Below are 12,488 nucleotides of genomic sequence, written 5' to 3'. Positions count from 1 at the left end.
TTTCTGGGGCTCAAACCCAGGACTTTGCACATGATAGACAAGCCCTTTATCACTGAGCCACACACTCGGTCACTTTCTGTGAGCCTGTGGGAGGCTGGCACAGGACTTAGTGGGCCATAAACTCCCCACTATTTTTGATGAAGAGGTCAAAAATTTAGAGCCTGGAAATAGGAGCTGCCTGGGTAAACTGTCCTTTTTCTTTCAAGAGTCACATGAGGGTTCAGAGGCCAGAGCTCAGTAAACAGTTGGCAGATTGAAACTTCAGAGATGGGGGCCTCAGGGAACAGCGTTTGCCCCAGGGACTCTCACTCCCAGGCCACTGTGATTATCAGCAGGGTCATCTCTGCAGCCCTCTCTAAGTACTGTCCCTTGGGACTTTCTGTGACAATGGAATGCTCCAGATGTGTGTTTTCCAACCTGGAGCCACTTAACCGGCACACAATACTTCTATCCAGAAAGACAGAGGATCTGGCACATTAGCATTAATTCTCAATGAATGCAAATAGCCATGCATGGCTAGTCAGTATAGTAATGGACAGGCAACTTGGAGGAGGGTCATCCTGCACAGGGACATGTTTCCAGGCTCTGCTGGCACAAAGCTAGTGGCTTTGTTTCTGCCATTCTTGGAAACCCTGGATAGGAGTCAAGAGGTCACAAACCTGGGGTAGTGTTACACTCATCCCTGCCCTGCTGTGGATAAAAGGACCAAGTGACAAAAGACTCTGTGCATGTGTCTGGTTTGACCTCTCTGAAACGTGTGAAATGTGTGGGAAACCCTGCAGCCTGAGCAGGAAACCCTCTGGTCAGCCCTTACTTTTCATTCGTGTGTAAGGCTTCATCAGCGGTCCTTTGCCTGGTTCTGGTGCTTCCACAAGCAGAGCCTGGCTCACCAGAGGCTTTTAGCTTCTCAGTTCCCAACAGATACTCATCATGGGGGGGGGGGACTAGCCAACCACCCAAGCTCAGATCTGTAAGGCTTTCCTTTGGTAAGTCATAGAAGATAAACCTTGAGGAAGCTTGAGAGATTGAAGCCAGCCTGTGATATATAGAAGGCTGGCTGCCCTTGAGTGTGGCCGTTTTATCATGCAGGGGAGATGTGCTCTCGAGGAGGCATCACTATTGGTGATGCTGATCTGGAAGTCATTCAGGGGTGTGGTGCATACCAAATGCCAGGAATTATGGTATTTGGGGAATGAAAAGAAAAATATCTGTGGAAGCAGCAGAAAATGTATTTATTTTCATAGTCTGTCAGCAGGGGACACTGGAAAGGGAAAAAACAATGATTCGTGTGTAAGATGTACTTCTGAGGCTCTGGAGACAAGCACCCGCTGTCCTCTCCACACCTTATCTTCTAGGACCATGCAAGGTCTCAAAGACCCTGAAGTCCCCTCAGAACCTCATCCTGTGCCAGGGTCCTTGGCTGCTTCTTTGGGGACCTGGGGTGGAAGGGACACAGCTCATGCTAAGAGGAGTTAGCCTCTCAGGGTTTTCTAAGCCATCATACATGTGTCTTCACCCTGTCCCTGACTGTGGGACTTCAAGTATCATGGTCTCAGGGTCCTTGGTTGGTCACAGAAACAGTAATTTTGTGGCTGAACTGTTTAAGGGCCCAAGAAGAGTGGAGTGTGGCAAGTGTGCATGCGTGTGGTGTTAGCGGTTTTAGCATGCACACACTCCCTTGATGATGATGATGACAGATGTCTAAGCCTGGCACTGAGCCAAGCAGAGTGAGACGAGCCAGCTGGACACTGTGAGGTTTCCAAGTACACCTCCCTGCCTGGGGCCACACCCTTCTCACCCCTAATGGACCCACTGGCAACTGGAGGGAGACTTTGGCACCTAATGGCTGATAGGTGCTAATTCCCAGGCTGAAAAACAGCTCAGTGTCTGTCTTGTTGCACAAATGAATGTTGTATTTGTTACTTTTCTCATTGTTGTGGAAAAAAGACCTGGCAAGAGCAATGTAAAGGAGGGAGGTTTACTCTGGTTTATGGTTTGAGGGTGTAGTCTGTCATGTCAAAGAAGAAGCCCGAGGCATGTGGTCACATTGCGTCCACAGTCATGAAGCAGTGAGGCGAATACTGGTGCTCAGCCTGGCTCTCTCCTAATTCAGTCCAGAACCCCATCCATGGGGTAGTATCACCACCCTGGGTTTGGGCTACATAGTGAGTGGTTTAGCCCAGCCAACTTCAGTAGTTCACAACTCTTACAGCAAAGTGTCTCAGCAAGAAGTCTGGGGTTAGCCTTAGATTTATTCACTTAAAAGCATCTATTGAGTACCTACAGTGTGTTGCTGACCATTTGCTGAATCCTGGAGTTATAGCAGAGAGCAGAACACCCCTTCCATGGAGTACCCACTCTCCTCAAAATGCCAGCAACTCATCGTGGATTCAATGTGAATGAATTCATAGACAACAAATACTTCCCCATGTCATGGAATATCATGTACTTACAAATCCATGTGTGTAATTAAATATCTATTCTTGGCTCATCTTATTTATGTATAAATATATTGAAATATACACATGTATTCAGCCCCAAGGACTGTGATGAAGGTGATGGTGAAGGCTATTTGTCTTCTCTGTAGACTGACATCTGAGTGGAGGCAGCCTGATCATGGTCTCTGGCATAGGTGTGGGCTGAGGGATGGTTGAGTCGTTAGGGTTGAGGACAGTGACTGGTTATGGAACAGAGAGTGGGGGTCAGGTAGAGGCAGGGGAGGAGGAAGAGAGCAATGGCAGTCCTTATCATGAAAAGGGATCTTGAAGGATGAAGGGTCCTCCGGCTGAACAGTGACAGTGGGGAGGCACTCAGAAATGCACAAGGCACCAAAGGGTCACACCTTTGGCCCAGGAGACCACCCATAACAGTCTCTCCACCTCCACTCACCCAAACAGTAGGTCACATGAAACAACAGGAGATCTGGAAAGTGGTCTCCTGCAGTAGTCCCAGTCTGCTTACATCGGTGAGACTAGGCATGCAGTAAACTTCCAGTAGTGAGGTCACAGCTGACACTACTACTTATTCTGGCCACTCTTAGTTATCTGAGCCGCCACCTACTGTTTGAGCAGTTATATCTCCCTGCATTGGAGATCTCCCCTGGAGAAACTGTGTTTGTCTCTTGGAGTCTGAATAACTCCCAGGTAGTTTGTGATCTTGAATGTGGAGTGCTTTGAGGCCTGAGGCCTGTGGACTTGCTCCAAAGACCTTTTAGGCTTCAGATATCCAGCTGGGGATCAGGAACCTGTAACTGGCAGTATCTGCTATGATGAATTAATCCATCAACCCTTTGTTTCCTCTTCTGTACAATGGGCATCATCAAGCCAACTTCATGGCGATGCTGGTGAGGAACACTAGGAATGACTTTAGCAGTGCACAGGCAGCTGGTGAATCTACACCCTCAAATGATGAAGGCAGACTTGGCTGAAGCCGGGGTCTGCCTGCTTCTTCTCTCCTACCCTGCCTCTCTCTCCAGTCATTTGACTGCTGCCCCATGGCTGAGGCCAGGGAGGAGGCTGTGTCTTTAAGTGTTCCAAACCACACTGAAGTGTTATGACAGCATCTCACAAGGGATGCTGTTTCCATGGCAACCTCACACTAAGATAAGCAGGCTGCCTGCATTTTTTTTTCCTCTGAAAGGTTGAGGAGCAGGGAGATGAGGGAATCAGGCAGGCTGTCAGCGGGTGGGACTTAAAGACAAGAGCTATGTCCATTAATCCACAACTCTGATTGCTCCATCCCAGAATGAATGCAAGACATTTGAGATGGGAGAAACAGGGACTCCTTTCAGACACCCCATCTTGTGGGCCTGAATTGGGCTGTCTCTGGATAAGAGCAAGAGGAACAAAGAGAAAACCACACTTGCATTTAGTTTCAGAAATCACAGACTCTAGACATCATCACCCCCACCAAGAGCTCTCCAGTATATGCGGGTATCTGGTCTACAGAAAGAGTCTGTGTGTGTGTGTGTGTGCGCGCGCGCGCGCGCGTGTGTGTGTTTATGTGGGGGTGGATATTATAGACTCAGGTTCTGCTACTGGCCGGGAATTAGATGAGCCACCTAGGCTACCCATAGATGGGACTCCCTGGCCAGGGAGTGAGCCCTTGGTTCTGAATCCTGTTTCCTCGTATGTACAGTGAATGATAATGGCAGCATCCTCTCCTACAGCATGATGACTGACCGAGAGGAGGAGTATGGTTGGCAATGCTCAACAAAGTGCTTGGCACATAGTAGGTGCTCGATGAATGCTAATGTTTACTGAGATGAACTGGTCCCACGAGAACAGTGGTACCATTTGTACAGTGTTGTCTGGTATGCTGAGGGGCTCTGGGGAGTCTGACCTCACAGCCTGCCTCCAGAAGCTGCTTCCCTTTCTCCCCTCCTCCACTCTGTCCAGAGCTTCTCGTGGCTCTCAGGATCAAACCTTTGCACTGACTCCTGCCTTCACTCGCTTTACTTCAGCAGCTGGCCTCCTCAGCTCCTTCCCCAGCTTCTGTGCTGGAGTTTTCCTCGCTGGCCCTCTCTGGTGGGAAAGAGTTTTGACATCCCCTCAGGGATGCTGCTGCCATCAACTACCCCCCAGTCCTGATTCTGCATCTGAGCATGCTTACAGTGCACACCCTAGAGCTGGTCTACAAGGGTGCTCTCCCTCTCCAAGCGGTAATGAGCCAACTAGCTGAATGGATTCTCTCAGGTAGTTTGAGGTCTTGGTGCAGGGTGTTCTGCACCCTGAGTCCTGAGAACTTTCTCCAAGGGCCTTTGGGCTTTAGAGTGATGTGAGGCTACTCGCCACGGCTCTTGCTTGTACATGCAGACAGACACTGCTTGCCCAAGTCCTTAGGGTGCAGCCTGGTCCTCCTCTTGTGCTGCACAGCCCTTGAAGGTGTCCCTGGCTCTTCCTGTGTTGAGAACTCATTACACTCAGTTGCCTTGTGTTCAGGGGACCCTGTGCCCACAGTCAGATTTCAGAGAAGAGCAGAACTCACAGCATGGCAAGGCTCCTGGTTCCCTGCTAATTTATTTTGACAACTGTAATTTCATTTTAATTATTTATGGTCAGGCTTCAGAGTTCAGTGGCAGTGACCCAGGGCATGTGTTCCCTGTGGTGGGGAGGATGTAGCAATGAGAAATTGCAGCTTTCAGATTTTCAACATTCAATTGACTCAGAGAACAGGGGCGTGAGGGTACGCTGTCCCAGGCTACCCTCACCTTTGGGGTTCCTCCATCAGCCCACAAGACTTGCTCTATTTGCATGCTCTGGAGATACAAGATGAAAACCCAGTGCCCTGGGCTGTGTGGGCTGACTTGAGTCACTTTTCCAGCTGATCTCCTGGGATTTTTATGGTCAGGTTCCCTGTAGGTTGTGATATCAGGATGGAGCCCAGAGGGGGAAAGAAGGTACTCATTCCTGGTCACATCCCTTTGTTCTGAGCACTGGAGAGGCTCCAGACCAGACAAGAAGGAATATCCTTTGTCACACAGCAACCATTGAGGTCTGCCTGAGCTGAACCCACCTCCCTGGCTGCTCCCTTGCACTCCTGCCATGGCTGGCTGAGCTGATGTGTGGACTTGTTTCCTACCTGAGTCTGCAAGGCTTTCTCAGTTTGAGGGCTAGGAAGTTTTCATGATGTTGGCTTTGTGGGTGGTAAGAATGTGCCCCTCCCACAGGTGACACCTCCACTCTGTTTCAAGTGTGTGCCTTTGGAGCATCTTCCTGGGGCTGACCGTTGCCCTCTAATTCTGGATGCCCTGAGAGGAGGGACTCCTGAGGACTGTAAGGAGGTCCCTATGGACATTTACTGTGTGCCTGTTGTACCGTTGGCTCATCTGACTTTTCGCAACAGCCCAAAGTTATCAGGGTGAGATTTACTGAGCCCATTTCATAGATGGGCACAAGAGACCCAAAGAGGTCTGCACATTTGAAGGGAGATGGGGAGTTGACCAGACTTAGGACAGCCTGGTGGGGTGTGTATGTGGGGGGGCAGAAGAGGAGAAGAGCAGGCAGGGTACAGGGCTGGGGGGACCGGAAGGCTGGTGGGACCTCCCATTGTCTCCCCTCTCGTTGTGGCAGCTGGGAAAAGATGATCTGGGGCTGAGCTTGCCAGGAGATATGACCTCCATGTTCACCACAGTGGGGCTGTCATCTCTGATGCTCAGACACAACACCTGTGAGTCACCCTCCATCCCTTGTCCATCACTCTCAGTTGCATCCCATCAGGCTTTGCGCTGGTCACAGGGCAAGGTTTTAAGAGTCTTTTGGTCTGCACAGGGAGACACCGATAAAGGGGTGTTGGCCTTAACACTGACCCCCAGCCCTAAAGGATTTGTAGCAAAGCAGTCTAGGAACTGATATGTACTGCGCCTCCATTTCTGGGTGTCTAGAGTGCACTTGAAGGGGAATAAAGGCTCTGAGAAGTTCTGCACGAAGAAGCTATTTAACTCAGGGAGCCCCTGCAGTGCCCAGACCCTGTCACACTGTTGCAGGATCTTTCAGCATGGCTACAGATACCAGAGGCCCCTTCATCTGCTCAGTGGTTGGCTGTCCCTGAAGAGGGACGGAGGGCACAGTGACGCCCCAGGCTGGCTTTCAGCTGTTGAAGGTCACTCTGAGTGTGTGCCACCATCACCCTTGTGGCAGGAGCTAACATTCAGTCCAGTCTTCCACTGAAAGCTCCTATGACAGGGACCCTGTCGTCACCAACCTTACTTGTAAGGAGGGAAGCACAGCATGCAAGGGTGGGGCCACTCACACACTTCCGGCAGCAGCAGACCTGGCATATGGACCTAGGAAGTCTCCAAACAGCCCTTCCCCCACCCTGCATGGCCAGCCACTCTGCCCAGTGTCCCATCCATCCCAAGCCACATAACCCACATTTGGAGTCTGCTGCTAGCTCAGGTCTGGACTCTGTCCAGGATTACCCCCCACCCCACCCTCCCTCCCCTAGCCCTCCTGGAGCTGAGGCAGAACATACCAGAAGCCCGGGAACTGGAAGGCTTTCAGCAGGAAGCTGGTATAATTTTGGTCAGGAGCTGGAGAAGGGTTGAGGGGGCTCTGCCAGACAGGGCCATATCCAAGAGAAACAGAGAGGGTTTAGTGTTTCAGGTTGTCCGTTTAAGGGACAGTAAGACCAATAAGGGAGTTCTATTCACCCTGTCCAGGCCTGGCCAGCATTTGCTTTTCTGTCTCCTACATCCATGCTCATTGAATGGAGTAGGGTAGGGGCCTCCAGGGGAGCCCAGATCACTAACTAGCTTTATCTCCTTGGACTCACCCTGCCCCCTCCAGCTCCATTGTCCCTTGTGTAGCCCCTTTCCCTTCCCCCTGCCCTTCTCTCAGACTCTGTCCCTGAGGGGCCTCCCTCCCCACCACCCCTGCCCTCCCTTGTTCTTCTGGGAGCTCCCAAGAGTGTGGCCGCTGTGGGGCCCTCAGTTGGCCAAGACACAATGGAAGGCTTGTCAAGCTGCAGCCCCTCTGCCCCCTCCCCTGGGTCCTGTGAACATTCCTCACCCCTGCCCAAGACCTTCCTGAACCCTTGTCTATTTGGAAAACCAGATTAGACTGGCCTGGAGAGGAAGGGATTTTCCCTACTCCAGAGCCCTATTCTATCCCTCTTCACCTTCAGAACTTCATTGCCTGGGGCACCCTAAACCCATGGTCCAAGGTTGCAACCCCCAAACAGCTCTAACCGCAGATTCTTTATTTTATTCTTTATGCACTGGCCAGTTCATTCTTCCCAAGGGTCCCTCCCCCACCCAAGTGCATTTCAGTTCCACAGACATCCATCTGCCCCTGCAGGGGTGGACTTGATGGAGCCAGACAGACTCAGGAAGAGACAGCCCCGTCCTACTCCATTCAATAAGCAGGAACGTGGGACACAGAAAAGCAAATGCTGGTCAGGCCTGGACGGGGCTGAATAAAACTCCCTTGTGGGGTTCCCACTCCCAGGAATACTGTGTAGAGTTGTTTATTGAACCTTTACTGCGTGTCAGCCCTGAGGCGTTAGGTACCACTGTTTTCCCTTTCTGCAGTGAGGCATGGAAAGCAGTGTTCTTCGCTTGGGTTGTGCGTGAGAGGCAGGGCTAAGATTCGAACTGCCCTCAACAGCACCCGGCCCTTGTTAGAACATCTCTGCATCTGATGATCAGGCCTCCTCTTTCCTGCTGGCCAGGCTCAGCTCTGGCTGAAGCTCTAAGGCCACAGTGTGCCTGGGGTCACTCTCAAAGCTGACAGAGGTGCTGTGCTCCCTCTACATTGGTGATTGCTCTCTCCCCAAAGCGCCTGGGCAGGGTGCTAGGCAGCAATTGCCTGCAGAAGATTCTGGGCCAGTTTTCTCCTAGGTGCATGTGGCTCCTTCCCTGGAAGGAGCTTCTAAGCACTGGGTGGGTGAACACAGGAGCAATTGCCCAGGTTTCCCCTCAGCAGCTTGGTGCCTCTTTCCTGGGAAAAGCCAAGGGCTCAACAACTTCTATGCAAGTCCCAGCCGAGCTGAGGGGCTGTGGCCTGATGAGAGCCTAAGGCCATATGTCTAATGAAGCCAGACCTGGATCTCACATCTCCTGCCTCCCAGCCACACCATGTTTAATGGCACATCTGTGAACACATGATAAATATTGCCAGCACTGAGTGGTTGGGTCGTGGGTCCCTGGCAGTACTGTGAGTGTATACTTGTGAATACTTGAAAACAACTCACATGATCAGTTACACTGATTAATGAAGGGCTAGTTCCCTTTTCAGAAGGTCTGCACCAAATGCCATTCCACTGGCCCTCTCTGCAGCCTTATCTTTCCTTCTGCCGTGGACTGCACTGCCCCTGAGCAAGCAGTTACCATCTGCCCTGTTCTTGTCTCTCAAGCAACACCGAGAACTTGTTCCAGACTCACCTCAGCTACCCAGTCCTTGCTGTCTCCATCAAAAGAATTCAAGTGAGACAGAGTATTACAGAGAACAGATAGAGTTTAGTGCAGGATAGAGGAGAGTACACTCAGGGTGGATGGTGGCCTCAGGACCGCTGCAGAGCAGGACACTCAGGGTGGATGGTGGCCTCAGGACCGCTGCAGAGCAGGACATTCAGGTGGGAGTGGATGGTGGCCACAGAGACTATTGGTAGACCCTGCATCTTATGTGGGCTTTAAATGTTTCTAAAGCCTCCAGAACAGGCAACTTACTTGAGGGGCATGTTCTTGCTCAGGTGATTGATAAGACAACGTAAATATACTCTTATCAAAAAGGGGCAATGCTATCCTTTTGTTCTTTATCAGAAAGCCTCATGCTGGGCAGGATTCTTTTTCTAAAAAGCCGTACTGAGTTTATTTATTTGTTTGTTTAAGTTCATTCTTGCCATAGCACACAGGTAGAGGTCAGAAGACAACCGTGGCAAGTCAGTTCTCTCCTTCTCTCATGTGGGGCTAAGGGATGAAACCCGGGTCATAAGGCTTGGCAGCAAGAACCTTTTCCCTCTGAGCCCTTTCCCTGACCTCCTGCTAGTGATCTTGTAAGATTTAGAACGTTTCCAATTAATGGCCTTCCAAGCAGTTCAGGAAGTCACAGTTATATCTCCCAAGCCAGAGATAGGACTCAAGTGACTCAGTCTTTAATTTCTAGTTAGAATTAAAGATTTGTGTGTGCACATGCACACGCACACAGTACATGTATGCCGTTTGCAAGTATGGAGGTCAGAGGCAACTTTTCAGGAGCCAGTTCTCCTTGTTTGCCTCGTCTTGAAGCGGGGTGTCTTTTGTTTCTGCCACCGCGCTGTGTACTCCAGGCTGGCTGACAGCTCCCCTGCCTCTGTCTCCCATCTAGGGGTACGAGCATTACTGATGTGTGCCACTGTGTGTGGGTTCTGCAGCTTGAACTCGGGTCCTCAGGCTTGCATGACAAGCGCTTTGCCCACTGAACCATCCCTTGGCCCCACCTGACTGGTACTTAAGAGACTATAGTCCTTAGTTTTATAAGCTGTTGACTGAACTTCAGCCCAAATGCTCTTGAACCTGCTAACACCTGACATACTTCCTAGACACTGGGCTAGTTGCCTTGGCCAGGTGTGTCTGTGTCTATGGGCAGTGTTAACCATGTAAAAGGTTCCCAATCAATGCCAAGAGGGAAATGAACATTTGCCCGACATCTGGAGACCCCACTGCTGTTTTGCAGATAGGCTGAGGGACAGAGGGTGTAAGATGGCACCCCTCAGGATGTGACTGGGAGTCTAAACCTGGAAGGAAGCTGCTGGATTCAGTCCATGGCTGTGTCCTGCCTCCCCCGGGAAGGGCCTGTCCTGCTCCAAGTCTCACCTCTGACCTTGTAGAATGATAGCAGTTGATTGTCATTGTCAGAGATTGTCAACCCTGCACTTCCAACTAGACTAGAGGTGCCTGCCCCCAGGGTGAAGGGGCCACAGGAGAGGTGTTGGGAATCATGTGTGGTTGAGGTAAGGCTACCCTCAGAGACTGTGATGGGCTGTGGACCCTGTGTAAAGGGGACTGGCTGATCATTCGATGCTTGGGGACCCAGTTGAGGCTGTGAAGGGAAGGCGGCTGACTGGGGCTGGGGTTTACATCTTAATCTAAGCACACAGAAAAAGAGGCACTCCAGGGACGAATTTGCATTTTAAATAAATCCCTCTGGCTGCAGCATGGAGAATGAATTAGAGAAACTGATGGGGGCTGAGACCTTAGAAAGGGGACAGAAGTCTCTAGCAGTCCAAGTGCCCACCGGGAGCAGGCAGAGTGCTGTACTCAGGGCATACACGCGCATCCCACACACTCATGCACCCTGCTGTGGACCTTGGGGAGAGATGGCTATGGGGTATGTCCAGGCTGGTCCCCAGAATGCTGGCGAGAGGGAAAAATTAAAGAATCGTCCAGTCCCACCTCTACCCTCAGCCTGCTCAAAACCTGGTCATCACTACGTGCTGTTGAGAGCATTGTGTGTTGTTGGGAGCCATGACCACAACAGAGCACCAGCCCCTTGGTGGGATGGACAGTGGGGGGGTGAGGATGTGGAGGAGGAACGGCAGATACACACAGTTCAAACGAGACTTGCGTATTGCACCTATAACTTGAGCACCACATGTTTTCCTAGACCACCCCCCAGCTAGCACTGGATGTTTGCCAGGCGTGGAAGGTTTTGCAGTTTCTATGATCAAGTTTCTACCGCAGAAGATTTTAGCTTAGTAAGAAAATAACAAGAATTTTAGACCATGCAGAGGCAGACACCCACAGCTAAACACTGAACTGAACTCCTGGAATCCAGTGACAGAAAGGGAGAACTGATGAGCAAAGGAGTTAAGACTGGGCTGGTTTAACCCACAGAAACAGTTGACCTGAACAAGGGGGAGCTCTTGGACCCCAGATTGATGGCTGTGTGAAAAGCATGGGACTGACACAGACCCCTTGAATGTGAGGAGCCTAGGTAATCTATGGGGCCTTGGGTAGTATTTATCCCTGGCGTACAAACAGACTTTGAGTGCCCATGCCACAATGAGGGATGCTCTCTCAGCCTGGACTCTTGGGGGAGGGCCTAGGCCCTGCCCTGGATGAAATGACAGACTCTGGAGATCCACCATGGACGGCCTCACCCTCCCTGGGGATTGGATTGGAGGTTGGGTAGGAGACTGGGGGGCCTGGTGGGGAGGGCAGGGGAAGAGGGGAGGAAGAGGGATCTGGGATTGACATGTGAAACAAGCTTGTTTCTAACTTAAATTAAAAAAGAAGAATTGTAGACCATGGCACAGGTGAGTACTGATGGCACCACTGGTACAGTTTGGGCTTTTCAGAGGACAGGACTTGAAAGAGAGGTAGAGAAAGTCTTTACTGGTGTGTCCATGAAGACTGAGGTTGAGAAGGTGGCATTCCCTGGTCATAGTACAGTCTGTGCCCATGCTTGGATGTGGGAAACTTTGGTGTACTCCAGCCAAGGGACACTCCCTTGCCATGGTAGTTCTACAACATGTAGAGATGAGGGGACAGTAGTGTTGGAAAAGCAGGCCAGCGCCAGGCTGCTGAAGTGCTTAGGAGCCCGGAACTGGGCCGATGGTCTGAGGGTCTGAAACAGACCACAGGCTAAAGAGATCAAGAGTTGTCTACTGGAGATATGAAGGCACAGCCCTGTGGTAGAGCAGAGTCCCTAGGGGTGGACATAGGGAGCAGTGCAACCAGCAACAGGTGGGCTTTGAGACAGACTGGATGGGTCAAGGTCAGAAATGTCCCATCTTAAGTCCCTGTGCCCACACACCTAGGAAACACTTAGAGCTGTTAGGGACAATAGGAAGTTAGAGACTAGCCAAGCATGGTGGTAAAGCCTTTGATCCCAATACTCGGGAAGCAGAAGCAGATGGATCACTATGGGTTAGAGGCCAGCCTGGTCTACATAACGAGTTATAGGATGGCCAGGGCTATGTAAAGAGACCTTGCCTCAAGAAAAATACTGAAAGAGCTGGATGGAGTCTGAATGATGAGCCAGGCTTTAAGCAAAAAAGTAAAGATTCCT

At 51.0% G+C, this 12,488-nt stretch overlaps 1 protein-coding gene and 1 long non-coding RNA gene across 5 annotated transcripts in view; one reads left to right on the top strand and one right to left on the bottom strand.

The window, feature by feature from the left end:
• Window positions 1-12,488, top strand: part of Tspan18 (tetraspanin 18) — a 133,334-nt gene that overhangs the window by 45,059 nt on the left and 75,787 nt on the right. The window lies entirely within an intron of this gene.
• LOC121140442 lies at window positions 4,983-7,214 on the bottom strand. The gene is made up of 2 exons (XR_005877280.1): window positions 6,973-7,214; window positions 4,983-6,261 (listed from the first exon to the last, which is right to left on the bottom strand). It is a non-coding gene; the product is annotated as an uncharacterized LOC121140442 (long non-coding RNA).

This window comes from Mesocricetus auratus, unplaced genomic scaffold, assembly GCF_017639785.1.
Source record: "Mesocricetus auratus isolate SY011 unplaced genomic scaffold, BCM_Maur_2.0 Super-Scaffold_100004, whole genome shotgun sequence".
Classification (NCBI taxonomy): Eukaryota; Metazoa; Chordata; class Mammalia; order Rodentia; family Cricetidae; genus Mesocricetus; species Mesocricetus auratus.
This window is presented reverse-complemented; position numbering and strand designations above follow the sequence as displayed.